Below are 14,837 nucleotides of genomic sequence, written 5' to 3'. Positions count from 1 at the left end.
TACTGCAGATTGTTGTTACTGTCCATTCTTAAGACCATCGAGGTACAGTAGTGTCACAGAAGTGTACACAGCCATAACTTAAACTGTCATGAACAGCTAAAAACTGCAGTCAAAGAAGATGGTGTTTTTTATATTGTATCAGTCTGTCAGGCCACACAAGCATTCTGACTATTGAAAGTAAGAGTGCATTAAAAAGCAAAATCAGCTATTAAATATCTGAAACTGGAAAAATAGTCAAAAAATAACACATGTTGATCCTAAGCAATAAAAACAAAGATTAACCATACACAATGAACTAACACCACCCTTGAACATGTAAGCAGCATAGAACAGGCACAATATTTACTTGGCAGGAACTGGTCAACTAGATTCATAGATAACCTATGTTTTGCATACAGTGGGCAGCACAGTGGACATATTGACTAAAGGACCTTCAGCTACATGATTCACTGACAGGATCATGTGACTGTCTATATAACCATATAAAGATAGTTACACTCAGCATTTCCAAGACTTACTACAAATGCACAGGAACAAATTATAAAACTACCCATTAGAGGCTCTAATATCCTTGATCTGGTCCTTACCAACCTAGCCCCTGCCTGAAATCTACCCTGCATCTCCTCAACCCTGGCTGAGTCTGACCACTAGCCAATCATCTTTTCTGTCAGGCCTGGTGGACACATCCCCCCACCAAATAAGACTATCTTTAGGAACTTCTCCAAGGCAAACCTACTTCAGCTTGTAAAAGACCTATGCAAAAGTCCCAGTAATCTTTTGCAAATGAAATCAAATGAGAAGGCTGCTGCAGTCACTTCCAACTTTTAACAACACCTGAACAGTTTCATGAAAAAGTTGGTACCCATTCACCATGAGTATAAGTGCAAATTTGGGAATAAATTCCAGAACTCTCATATTAATAAACTGTACAACAAAGGAATGGGAAAATAAAAAGCTTCAGGAAATCTCCATCTCCATACTGCAATGAAACACGCCAGCAAGGAACTTAAAACCACTAACAGGAAATATAAAACATATAAACTTAAGGTTGGTACAGAGTTCAAAGAAAACTACAAATCTTTGTTCAGTTATTTCAGAAAATTAAGGAATAATGTCCAACACTGCACTGCTGAGATCATCCATAATAATTATCACAAATTCTGACCCAAGCATATAGCTATTATATTAGTAGACGGATTTAATATTAACTTTACCCCCTGCCAAAATGTTTGCCCCTACTATCCCTGAGAAATTTGGGTTCCCCTGTAATCATCTTAAAACAACCCTTAAAATTGCTCTCAAAGCTTAAAAATAATACTTTCTTGGGACTAGGCTGCATTTCCTTCAGTTCCAATTATGCACTGTCTGAGTCTCCACTTAAACTGTTCAGCTCAGCCTGTCTACAGGGCTTGATCCTGATGCCTAGATTACAGCCAGTTTGACACCCATCTGCACAAGTCAGGCCCCTCTACAGACCCAGGTAATTATAGACCCATCAGCCTTGCCAGCCTTATATGCAAAACCATGGAATGTATCATAGCAGAAGTCATTTATGCAGACATAGGTAACATAACAGATCTAGGTCACAATTAGCTTGGTTTGTGCAGGGCATGCCCAGCTTCCTGAAACTAGTAAGCTTCTTTGAAAAGGTTACAGGGGCTGTGGACAGTGGCCATTATGTACACACTGCTCATCTAGAGCTGGTTAAGGTTTTGACACTATCCTCCACATTGGTATTCTTAAAAAATTAACCTCCACATCACCCAGTGAATTGTAAATTAGCTATCCAAAACCTCATACATTATAAAAGGTACTCATCTTCAGATAGGTACAGTCATAACAGGCCTAGGTATTTATGTGTATATTTTCTCTCATTCAATTATCATGTTGCCACCTTTGCACATTGTTACTTGGGCTGCTGTTAGTCACGCACATTGTTACTTGGGATGCTGATGCACGGTATAGCGAAGCTGTGCATGGGTAATCATAGCCTGGTGCTGTTTTTGCTTGCATCATTTTACCATAGTGTATCTACTCGACTATACTATATTGTGTCCTGAAACCATGTGCGAGTCACTGTACATGCCTCCATCTAGCATAAGCATCCCCTGCTGCTGGCTCCTGCTATGACTGCTCATCTGACTCAGACTCCGCTGCCTGCTGTGCTGGGAATTGTTGGCTCTGCAGGTGCCTACCCTTCTGCAAATATCTCTTAAGTAAAATATTCTGTAACACTGCACACATGGATACTATTTTTGCAGGGTCATACTGCAGGGCACCACCAAATGAATCCAGACAATGAAACTGTGCCTTCAATATATCTGGCATCATTAGCAAGATTCCCCTGTGGAAAACCATCCAACACAAACCTTTGGTACAGATCACAGGTGTGCCATATGTGGGAGTCATGATAACTGCCTGGGTGACCTGCACACACACTGTAGATGATAGTCTGTGCATTACAGACACCCTAGCAGTTGATTGTGCGATACCCTTTGCAGTTCACATACCACTTTCCCAGTTCTGCAGGTAAGGTCTTTATTTCAAAGTGGGTACAGCTATGACCCCTAGTACATTATAGAAATGGTCTATATTATAGAAATCCTGGATGGTGTTGGCTTCCTTCTCAGTGGTGCATGAGAGCTAGTTATGTTACTCCATATGCTGAAGCATGACATTGAGAAACTGTTGGAGAATTCTTGAGTCAGATGCCTGAGATGTCCCCAATGTCTCCCTAGTAGTTCCTGAAAGGTGCCTGTAGCTAATACATATAAAGCCACACATACCTTATTACCTACAAGGATAGGTACTCCGCAACTCCAATGAGGCTGCAAACAAGGCTGGTGCACTTTTGAAATTTCTTGAATGGTGTCCTTATTAACCTGGCACCAGTCCACAATGCTGGTGTAGTAGACTCCATGAAATGTTAAGCGCAGATGGATGACCCTGCACTTCCAAGGTGATATCATGCGCTGTTGGGTATGCAGCAATAAAAGCCTTTTGTAGATGTACATTTACTAAAGCTTGGCAACTGCTTATATTGCTTAGCAAATTGTGCAGTCTGAACATAAGCATTCAGCCAAGTTCAAATACAAAGTGAGTGCTGCTCCACTGCATAGCATTTAAACATTTCTTAATCAGTGTGCCATTTTGTTTTGCCTCATTATACAGCCATTGGTATATACCATGACTGATTCAGCTACTTGGTCTATCAACATCATACAGCTAGTTTTTCGGGTCTATATTATGTACTCGAAAGACATGTTCAGTAAACACATCTTTATTGATACATAAATATCAAACCCTGTAATCGGCAAACGGCCACATCAGCAACTTTTTCCTGAGGGGAACAAAGCACTTGGCCTAAGGAACAGCAAACAAACATTCAAACCCCATATAGTGGGGATCTTCAACCCCACACCCCCTAAATAAATATAACAACTCCGAGATCACACTACAGTGGGGAAAAGGGCAAATCCCTGATGATGGCTAAGTGCAATTTTCCCCTGGGAAAAAAGTAATTGATGTTGCCGTTCAGCAATTACAGGGTTCACTATTTATGTGTCGATGAAGACGTTTTCGCTGAACACATATTTCAACTACATAATATAGGCTCAGTTTTTTCTGAACTACACTCACCCTGCTCATGGACAATCAGTGGGCAAATATGCTTAGCATAATTTATTAATATATTCATTTATAATTTATAAATAATAATTTATTTAATATAATACGGCAAAGTTTTCTGAATTGGCCCCTTAGTCACATTACAAAGTGTAGGGGGTTAGTGGCCCCTTAGTCAAATTACAAAGTGTAGTGGGTTATTGGCCCCTTAGTCAAATTACAAAGTGTATGGGTTAGTTGTCCCTTAGTCAAATTACAATGTGTAGGGGGTTAGTGACCCCTTAGTCAAATTACATAGTGTGGAGGTTAGTGGCTCCTTATACACACATGCACACACACACACACACACACACACACACACACACACACACACACACACACACACACACACACACACAAACACACACACACACACACATACTTAGCAACTCCAAGACTGCCATACCTTGAAGAAAAGGAATTATACTGAGAAGTAGCATCTCCAATTTAGTATATATGAGTCCTTTCATCCAGCTATTCAGTCTCTGCATTTTGGGAAACACTCTAGTGGGTCGTAACATTTCAAATTGTTACCGAAATTACAAAATGTAGTAGGTTAGTGGTCCCTTAGTCAAATTACAAATTTAAGGAGGTAAGTCAGACTTATTTAATCACTTTTTTTCTTTTTTTTTTTAATTTCTCCAAGTCTTTTGGGTTTCTAATACCATGGCAGGAGTTGCCCCCATTAAAGTTCATTAAATTAGTATTGTTTCAATCTTTGATGTTAGCCAGAAGTGCTCTTCACAGCACCCCCAATCAAGTGTGCCCCCAGGCAGGTGCAAGGGGGTGCACTTGCAACCCCCTGGACTTAGCTGGTTAGGAGATTAATTTTCTTTAAATTAAAAAAATATATTTTTTAAGGGCATTATTCTTTAAGAACACTCTGTGTCCAGTTTCACAGAAGCAACAGGTGTTTGTGTCCTGTTTTCATCTTCTGCATCTGTGCGATTGAAGGTTTACATCTTCATCTTCAACTCCCACGCATAATTTGAATTTCATAAGATGTTTGGACTGTGGACAAATGCACAAGTGAGAGGTAGGTGTGTGCATGTGTGTGTTTAAGTGTTTAAGAAGTGTGTGTGTGTGTGTGTGTGTGTGTGTGTGTGTGTGTGTGTGTGTGTGTGTGTGTGTGTAAGAAATAGGTAGGTAGGGATGTGTGTGTGTGCATGTATGTAAGAAGTATGTAGGTAAAGATAGGTGTGTGTGTGTGTGTGTGTGTGTGTGTGTGTGTGTGTGTGTGTGTGTGTGTGTGTGTGTGTGTGTGTGTGTGTGTAAGACGTAGGTACAGTAGGTCTGTGTATGTGTGTAAGAGGGAGGTGTGTGTGTGTGTGTGTGTGTGTGTGTGTGTGTGTGTGTGTGTGTGTGTGTGTGTGTATGCGTGCGCATGTTTGTGTGTGTGTATGTGTGTGTGTGTGTGTGTGTGTGTGTGTGTGCGTGCGTGCGTGTGTGTGTGTATGTAAGAGAGAGGTATCAGAGTATGTAAGTGAGATGGGGTTCATACCTCACAATTATCCAGATTCTTGCCTCAAAAACTAATGGCAGGCATTTGAGCTTTAGATTTTATATCCTTCAGAAAATGCATACTAATACAAAACTTGTTGTACTATCCACTTTCTAAGGAGGTAGGGGATACCTCTCAACTATACAGATTTTCATAGAATGTCCAGATTTTACCTAATATTTTTGGTCTGTTCCTCATAAATACTTTTTTTTGACAAATCACCAAATGATGACATGCATTTGAGTTTCAGATTGCATATCATTCAGAAAATGCATTCTAACACAAATCCTGTTATTCTAGCAACTTTCTAAACGTCTCCCTAGTTTTGGGCCTTTGTCCTCAACAATATAATAGGATAGCAATTTTATTTTTGGATAGAATAGAGAAAGGTTGTGAAGGTGGATTTTGTTGGGCAGAAGAGAAAGAGTTTTGTTTTGCTGGGGTTTAGTATGAGAGTTGGTGAGCCATGATTCTAGGGATAGAAACAATTCTTGGGTTTTGGTGTGGAGGTCATGAAGGGAGGAGGAGGCTGTGCATATTAGAGTAGTCATCTGCATACAATACGACTGTGACTTGAGGAGTGGTGGTGTGGAGCTGGTTGGTGAAGCAACAGAAAACCAGGGGTCCAAGGATGGAGCCTTGTGGAACTCCTATGGTAACAGGGAGAAGAAGGGAAAGTTGATGTTGCCACTGGATGGCCTGCTGTCATCCTGATAGGTAGCTATTGAAACATGTAATAGTGGAGTTGCTGAGATTTAGGATTGGGAGGGTGTTGATGAGTTTGTTGTGATTGACCATGTCAAAGGCCTTGGACAGATCTAAAATGTGGCAGATAGAAACTGTGCATTGTTTCTATAGTGGTTCACTGTATTTGTGAATGACATGAGGGCTGTAGTAGTGCTGTGAGAATGGCGGAAGTCATGCTGCGTGTTTGATAATAGTCAATGCTTGTAGAGGTAGGCTGATAATTGGGTGTGTATAGTCCATTCTAGAAATTTAGATAAGGGTGACATGATGGCTATTTACCTATAATTAGTTAGTTTGGTTGAGTTCCCACCCTTGTGTAAATGTATAATGTGGGAGATTTTCCAAATATCAGGAGCAAGGCTCTTAGATTGTGACCTATTTATGAGTATAGCTACTGGATATGCTATAGCATCTGTTACAATTTGTAGAAAATCTTCTGGGAGGTTATTGATGGATAATATGGCTGGCTTTAGTTTTTTTTAGTAGTTTTTTATGGTATCAACGGACACTGGGTGGAATGGAAAGAGTATGTTGCTATTTTGGGTGTTAGTGCAGTGCTGGGTTGTGGATGGGGTAGGGTTGCTGGGGTTAGACTAAGAATTAGCTAGGGTTTGGATGGTTTCAGTAAAGTATTTATTAAACTGGGTTGCTATACTATCAGAGTTGTTGGTTGATGGGGTAAATGTAGCTGATTTGCCTGGTAGGAGTATGTTAATTGCTGCCCAGAATTTCTGAGGGTTATTAAGGTATTTTTTCTGGATGTTGTGGTAGTAGTTGATTTTATCAGATTTTCCTAATTTCATAGCTTTATTTTACAGTTCTAGGAATGTTTACTTTTTTATATGGGTTTTGTGTTTGTTGAATTGTCCCCAAGCCTTATCTCTAGCCTTGAGTGAGGCTCTGCATTCTTTAGTAAGCCAGGGTGCATAGTTAGATTTTACTCTGATTGTTCTAGAGGGAGCGTGGGAGTTTAGTATCTCTAGGAAAGTGGTGTTGAAGTAACTGACTGCGTCTTCAAGGGGTAGTTGTCTGAGAGATTCCCAATTACAGCAATTCAGGTTGGAGATGAACTTGTTTAGGTTGAAGTTTTTTTTTTTACTTCTAATTATATGGTAGGTTGTTTGGTTGGTTTGGTGAGTATGGACTCTTAGCAGAAAGGTTGGCAGATGGTTACACAGACCAACAGGGAGGCAGCCTGATTGTGTGGACAGGGATGGGTTGTTGACTAAGATCCAGTCCAGGATAGACTGTTGGCTGGAGGTTTTGTCAGTTCTTGTAGGGGATGTGATAAGTTGGGTGAACCTGTGTAGGTTAATGTGTGAAGTTGGGTTTTGAGATGAACAGTTGAGCCAATCAACATTGGAGTCACCCATCAGGATTGTTTCCCATGGGAGGGAAGAAGAGACCCAGTCTAGTACATTTTCTAGTGTGAGAATATTGTTCCCAGGTGGGATATAGCCACCTACAATGTTAATTTGTTTTTTGGGGTTGAGTGTCAGTCTGGTGCAGATAAGTTCTGCATTGTCAAAGTTGGGTATGTTTACTTGTATACTATCGATCACTAGATGGACTTTGAATAAGATAGCTTAAACCACCCCTTGAGGATACCTTATATTTACGTAGAATGATATATCTGGGAGGTACAATTTCATCTCTGTTATTGCTGGGTTTGAGCCAACTTTCTGTTAGTAATACAATATCGGGGAATAGTAGGAGAGTAGGGCATGCAAGTCATGTACTTTGTTACTGATGCTTCTTGCATTAATATTAAGGAGGATAACATAAGTGTTACATTATTGGTATACTAGTTCTGGATTAATTGTGTTGGAGTTTTCCCTTCGATTAGTGCAAATTCATTATGGAGGCTTCAGTTGAACAGGGTTGTTAGGGGTATCACTAAAATGTGCTTCATGCTGTTTAAGATGTATCCAAGGATTTTGTCAGGACCCATCAAAACCGTATTTTTAGCTTTTGATAGCACTTTTAGGATTTGGTCTTGTGTGATAGCTGGAGAGGAGCTAGTTTCAGTTATATCATGACTGACAGATAGAGAGGAGACAGGACAGAATTAGAACTAAATTTATTGGCCAGTAGGTTCACTATATTTTCAGCCTTAGTGTGAGTAACATCATTTGCGAACAGCTCAGCACATTGCTATGTTTTGCTTTTGAGATTACGAACATAACTAAAAATGCCTTGTGATTATCTTTGGCTTGGTCGCTATTTTAGCCTCAGACTTGGCTTTAGTGGATTTTATGAAGCTCCTGAGTTGTTTGTTTATTCCAGTGACAAGGTCTCTAACATTCTGCGAATTCTGGGAATTACTCTTCTTACTTTTGGTCAAAATTCCCTTACATTTATTGTAAAGCTTGTCGATATTATGGTTCCACCATGTGGGCTTGTTTCTGAGGTTTGTCCTACACTTGTTCCTATGCAGCTGTTTACATGCTGATATAGTGTGGTGGTGTGCATTCAGTGGATTTGATGGAGATTTGAAACTTGCCAATGTTTCAGTTAGGAGTAGTGAGTATATCTTGAAAAAATTCTAAAGGTACCTTGGGTGGAAGGGATCTCTGGTTTCAGTTTTATTTCCAAGGAGACTGCTTCATAGTCAAACATAACAAGTGATGAAGATATGCAAGGGATGGTGCAAGATGCTCCCATATTAATAAGGACAAGGTCCAAGGTGTTATTCTCCCTCATGGGTAGTCTGACTAATTGTTACAGAGTATTGGTATTGACAAAGTCCAGGAATCTCTCTCCTTGTACAGTAGTGGCGGTGTAGGATTTCCAGTTTATTGTTGGCTAGTTTAGTCACCTAAGAAAATTATATTGGGTTTAATACTGAGCAATGTTATTTCCTGTAGATAGGCATTACGGCTTTCATGTGTAATAGAGGGAGTTCCATAGCTAGCTAGTATATGGTACAGGATCTTTCTAATAGTTATTTGGACATGAAGAAGCTCTAGTACATCATGCTGCTTTACCAGCCTTGATGTGAGTCTCGTCTGGATGTACATTGAGACACCTTCACCTTTTTTTCCCATCCTGAGCAGTAGCTGGTATAAACATGTGGAAGATACAGTCCTGCACAGCTGGAGTGCTCTGTACTATTTTAAACCATGTCTTGGCCACTACACGGATGACAATGTCCTCAAGAGTTAACAGGGCTTGTAGGAAGTGGAGTTTCTTGTTTAAGCTCCTAGCATTGATCATATTTTCCTTTGCTTGTTTCATTATATTGGTAGGTTTATCAAGCTGGTATTACCTAAAAAAGGCAATATGGAGTTGGGCCATCTTTTCAAAACTCTAGAGGGGACAGATGCAGGCCATCACTGGTGAAGCAACTTCATAGGTTCATAGGTTGGTACTAGGCTATTGGCCCTAGGGCCTATACAAGCCTAGCCATAACAATTCCCTGGCTATTGGTTCCCACAGTATTTACTTCCCTAGATCCCTGACTAGCAGGGTGACTGATGCAATCCCTGGGGTGAATTTCCTATCTCTCATCCAATCATCAAGGTTCCTTTTAAAGAGAGCCAACGAGGTTCTCTGCTTGACATGTATGGGCAGTCTATTCCAGAGTCTGGGGAGTCTCTGGGTCAGGAACCTATCCCTCCAGCATGTTTTGTTCATTGTGATGACAAGGTTTAGACCCCTGGAGCATGCGTCGCTGAGGGATTGGGATTTCTTTAAGTGTATCATATCCAACAGCTCTGGGTTTGATATGGCCTTATATGTTAAGCAGAGATCGCCTCTGAGTAGACGATATGCAACAGAGTATAGCCGGCCTTTTTTTAGATGGTCAGCACAGGGCATCTGCTTTAGGCCTGTGATTCTTTTAGTGAGGTATTTCTGTGGCCTTTCCAGTTGTTGCAGATGTCTTGAGAGGTACATACCAAATGGGGAGTTGTATTGTATAATGGGTCTAATGAAGGATGAGTACAGTGGGACAATGACCTCCTTTTTTCTGGATGAAAAGCCTTTAGTGATGAGGTGTACCACATAGAATGATTTCCTGACTATTGTGGCAATGTGGCTATCGAAGGTGAGACCACTGTCCACCTGTGTCCCTAAGTCTCTTATCACACTTTTGGTGTTTAGTGCACTGCCACCTATGTGGTATTTCATGGGTACATGTTTTTTTCCCAAAGGTGATAACTATACATTCCTTGGCAATGAGCTTGAGCCCATGGCTCTTGCATCAAGCATCTGTTTCTGTAAGGCCCTTTTGTAGAATATCCACATAATTTGGGGATTCAGTAATGGCTCCCAGTTTTCAGTGAACTTGGTCTGTCAATCATATTTTCTCTGGCAAAATATTGGATCCCCTTTAAATGACACCAAAAACCTAAGCCAATTACTGAAGTCAATTATTTGATGCTCATACAGCAGCATCATCCTTGGAGAAGATAGAATGCTGCTCAATGCTAGGATCATATCAGCCTTGGGCACACAGTGTGGGAGCTCCATCAAGTCTCTCTACATATAGTCCAGGGAGCTGCACCTCAAGTCACTGATACCAGCATGAACTATGACTGCATGCATGATCTTCTTAGATCCTGGCACCAGACAATCAACTAACCATCACTCTTTCCTTGCTCAGTCTGCTAAAAGGCACATCTGTATGCCTTACAATGGAGTAACCTATAACAAAAATGTTTGGCTGGGGTGATGCCTGCCTCATAGGTTAGCATCTATGACTTTGGGAATTCTTGTGTTATATGAGGAGGTAAGCTTAACTTACTGGTTGCGCTTTCTGCCTGTGTTGTGTTTTGAAGAACTTTGAGGTTTAGGCCAGTTAATCTTTAGAACTTCAGCCTGTGATGGATTATGTATATTGTGATGGCCATGTAAAGGTGTGATGTGTGGTGTACTGCTGACGATTTTAGTGTCTGAGTTTACTGTGTGTGAGATTTTTGCCTCCAAGATTATTATATAGGTAGATCTCAGACACATTATGTTACGCTGTTTGAGTAATAGATGATCATCAGACAGGATGAGACAATTCTTACACTGTTTCAACGTACCCATCTCAATCAGGCTGGCTAGCGAAGATGTGGGGAAGTCCTGGTCCATGATACTGACAGGCAGGGGTAAATATAATTGCTTGGAGGTTTGATTTTAGAATAATGTTTGGTTGGACTTGCTACTGAGAATTTAAAGTTCAGTACAAAACAACTAGCCTGGAAACCTTCTGCCACCAGTAAGAACCAGTAAACTAATTACAGTAAAAAAATGGTACTTACATATTATCACAACCAGATTCCTAACCTGTCATAATTTGTAATGTTTTTGTGAAACAATGTCTGCTAACTTAAGAAGGGGTGTTTAAACTCTTTCTTACTGTTCTGTCAGATTGTTTTTCACATAGCAAGAGGAATAATGGCAAAATTCCTCTTCCCAGGGAGCTTCCTTTCCCAACCTATAAACATGACTGCTGCTTCTGAGTCATCATTAATGTTTCAACTGCTGAAACTCACCATATTCCCAACAAGACAAGCGGCCCATTTCAAAGCCCTTTATTTGCCGACAGCGTAATCTGGGATTGTTAAATGTGGTACATATTTCTATGAATTATTCAGCCTTTACAGCACCTCTTGTTACTAGTGTAAGTGTTTGTTGGGAGTAAACAAGTTCAGATTAACAGTAGTGTCTGTGTGCAGCAGGATAATGTTTAACACCCCTGGCACAGAAGTACCACCAGGGAGAAAGGCAGCAGTCCCTGAGGATACACTGCCCCATTACTTACTATTCCTTACAGGCACCTTTGCTTTTCATGATTAGTGCCCATGAAAAGTTAGACTGCATATTCCTGAGTAACTTCCCTTTGCTAAGGTTGTAATCAGGAATGCAAGATTTGTAATGCAGTGCAGCACTGTGGAGTTCACAGAAGAAATGAAGTACACCACCCAGGAGTAGAAAATTGACCGTTATTCTTCTTCCTGCCTAATACCCAGTGTGACACACTACTACTTAGTTGTGTACACACCCTTTTTAAGGTTAAGATAACTCTTTTCACCCAAACATAACAAATTAGGTCACTTCAGAAATCTGGTTGCGATAATACATAAGTACCAAAAAAGTATTAATTTGATACTAAAATCAGAGCAAGCAGCATCAGTACACTCAATATTAAGCAATTTTATCAAATATCTTTTAGCCTGGTGAGTAGTTTAAGGAGAGAGACTTTGCAAAACAATACTTATGTGCTTATTGTCAACAGCAAACAAACAGGGAGAAGGAGGGGAATTATATTGCCAAATTTTCATAAGGGGCAGACAACAACAGATACACTGGGGTTAAGAACACAACTACAACAGGGTTGGTTAGTGCAAACAACATTAGACCATTAACTGTGAGCTGACTGGCCTGGAATTGCCTTAATGGAAAGACTAGTCCTGAACTAACCTGACATACTGTCAGTACACAATAATGAAACAAGGGTTTAATACAGCAGTTAGACCATGGGCCTGATCCTTGAATGCCTACACTAAGTGTACACTAAATGTACACCATTCTGAGTGAACAGACAGCACAAGCATAACTCCCACCTTCTTCCTTATAATTTTAGTTTTCCTACTGATTTTCTTGCAGCCTTAAATATCTAGGGGGTATTCATAAAGGTTGCCACAAAGTGTAGATTTTGTGTACACTTAGTGTAATCTTTCTGTGTTATTAGCACAAAAAATTTCGTAGGGATTTTCTTGTTTAAAGATTGGGTACATTTAAACAGCAAAATGCAGTGCCACTATGTTCAGAATTACTAATACAGACTTAAAGACCTTAGCTAAAGCAAATACAGACTGTTAAAATGAATTTAAAAGAAATGAAAGCACTTATCTTTCTTTATCTATGTAATGTAGCTGTTAAAATGCAGCAGCATTTATTTTATTTTACATTTGTTTACTGGGATAGTCCGTCTGGGTGTGAGTCCATTTTTAGCGGAGGCCTGGGGAGAAAAGCTCCAATAAAACAAGAACAACATTGACAGGTACAGTGTCGGTTTTACATAGAATTTAACAGAAATATTTAGAGACAACAAAGAAAGTACAATATACAATAGGGACTTTAGTGAAAAGGAGAAAGTTATTACAATATAGTAAAGTCGCATAATAATAATAATTTAAAAGATCACACCAACAGCAGTTTTGGACTTCTTAGACCCTTAACTCTGAGCTGACTGGCCTGGAACTACCTTAATTCAAAGATTAGTGCTGAACTAGCCTGACATGCACTCAGTTCATAAGAATGAAACTAGGATTTAATACAACAGTTAGACCAGTTAGACAACAAATTGCAGTGCAGCTGTGTACTGGAATCACTAATATAGGATTAAAGACCTTAGCTAAAGCAGATGCAGACTGTTAAAATGAATCTAAAATCATATCAAGAAATGAAAACATTTTATTTCTCTATGTAATGGAACTATTACAATGTAACTTCACAACATACAGTTGCCTTTTTAAAAAAAAATGTTTTCTCCCGCGTTATCATTCAACAAATTTTCATTTTTTATGTCTCTAACATTTTCTTTTAACATTTCATAATTAAGCCAACAATGTTTCTCATTTTTGCATTTAATGCATTTAATGCATTTATGCTTGCATTATTTAATAGCGTGGCCCTTTTTGACACCCATACTGCATCTTTTAAAATGACTAAGTGATTTTTAAGGATTAATTAAGTGATTCAGCTTTCCACAATGAAAACTTATTTCGGATTGCCCCAATATCTGAGGAGGCCTTTATCATCATCAGTCAAGAATCCATTTACTAAACAAACAATTTCATTTTCTTTTATGTTTAAAGTAACCCAAGTTTCCCACCCCATATTCCATATACCCCTTGCATCAACAATTTTGCGTAAGTCAGTAACATTTAGTCAATTAGCTATTAAAAACCCTTCAGTTTTTTCTTTGTGATTTCATCAGTTCTGAATTGCAAAGTAATCTTTTTTATTTAACCTCAATTATAAGTTCAGAGAGAACATATTTCTTCCATCGCAGCTCATCTTTAGCTGACAAAAATGATTTACAAAATTTACAGATAAGCCCGTGTATTCAAAAGTAATGTCTGCATGTTTCTCTCAGCTTAAGTGAATCATAGATGCAATATTGGTTATATGGAAGCATAAAGGCTTTACAATACTAACCCATAGTGCATGCCTGTCCATTTTGAAATCCTGCTTAACAAATTCTCACCATCAACAGAGTTGTCTCTGAAATACAACTCTGCCTCCTTCCAGACTTGTAGCAGCAACTTCACGTGTGATCTCCCTTTAGCTACCCTAATAAATTTTTCACTCCATCATTATATTTGTTCCAACTGACGTATTACACTGTATAAACATGGAAACTCCCATCTCTGTCTCTGCCTCTGTTTAAAAAAAAAAATGTTCATTGGAAGAGAAATCACAAATTCACCCCCAGTCTGGCCCCCATGTCTCTGATGGACAGAGGTCAACAGTAAGTAAATTAATCTCCAACAAATATGCCCCTCCCACATAACCCTTAGCTATCGCTTTACTAACATTGTCTACTAAAAAGACATCCAAGGAACTCTGGGGAATAAAAAACTTGATTGGGTTGTAGAACTGAAGATTATTTACATCTTTTATATATTTTTGTCAGTGTGAAAGCCTGTGTTCTTTAAGCATCCAAAGTCTATGAATGAGCAGCTTGTCCAAGCATAACTGATCACTATTTATAATTTTTAGATTTTTGTAAATACCTTTAGTGTCAAGCAAAGTGAAGCAAAAAATAACAGATACAATGTCAGTTTTAATTAATTTTAAAAGATCAGTAATTTTTCTACTCATTTCCATGACAGACTAAAATGTGACGTCATAATGCTATACACCCAGGATGACTTCCTGCTTTGTTGTTAAAATTTTAGCACTATATTCATGAATGTCCTAAGTCTTG

The sequence above is a fragment of the Protopterus annectens genome, chromosome 6.part0 (assembly GCF_019279795.1).
Source record: "Protopterus annectens isolate FY-2018-M chromosome 6.part0, PAN1.0, whole genome shotgun sequence".
NCBI lineage: Eukaryota > Metazoa > Chordata > Ceratodontiformes > Protopteridae > Protopterus > Protopterus annectens.
Note: the sequence above shows the minus strand (reverse complement) of the source record.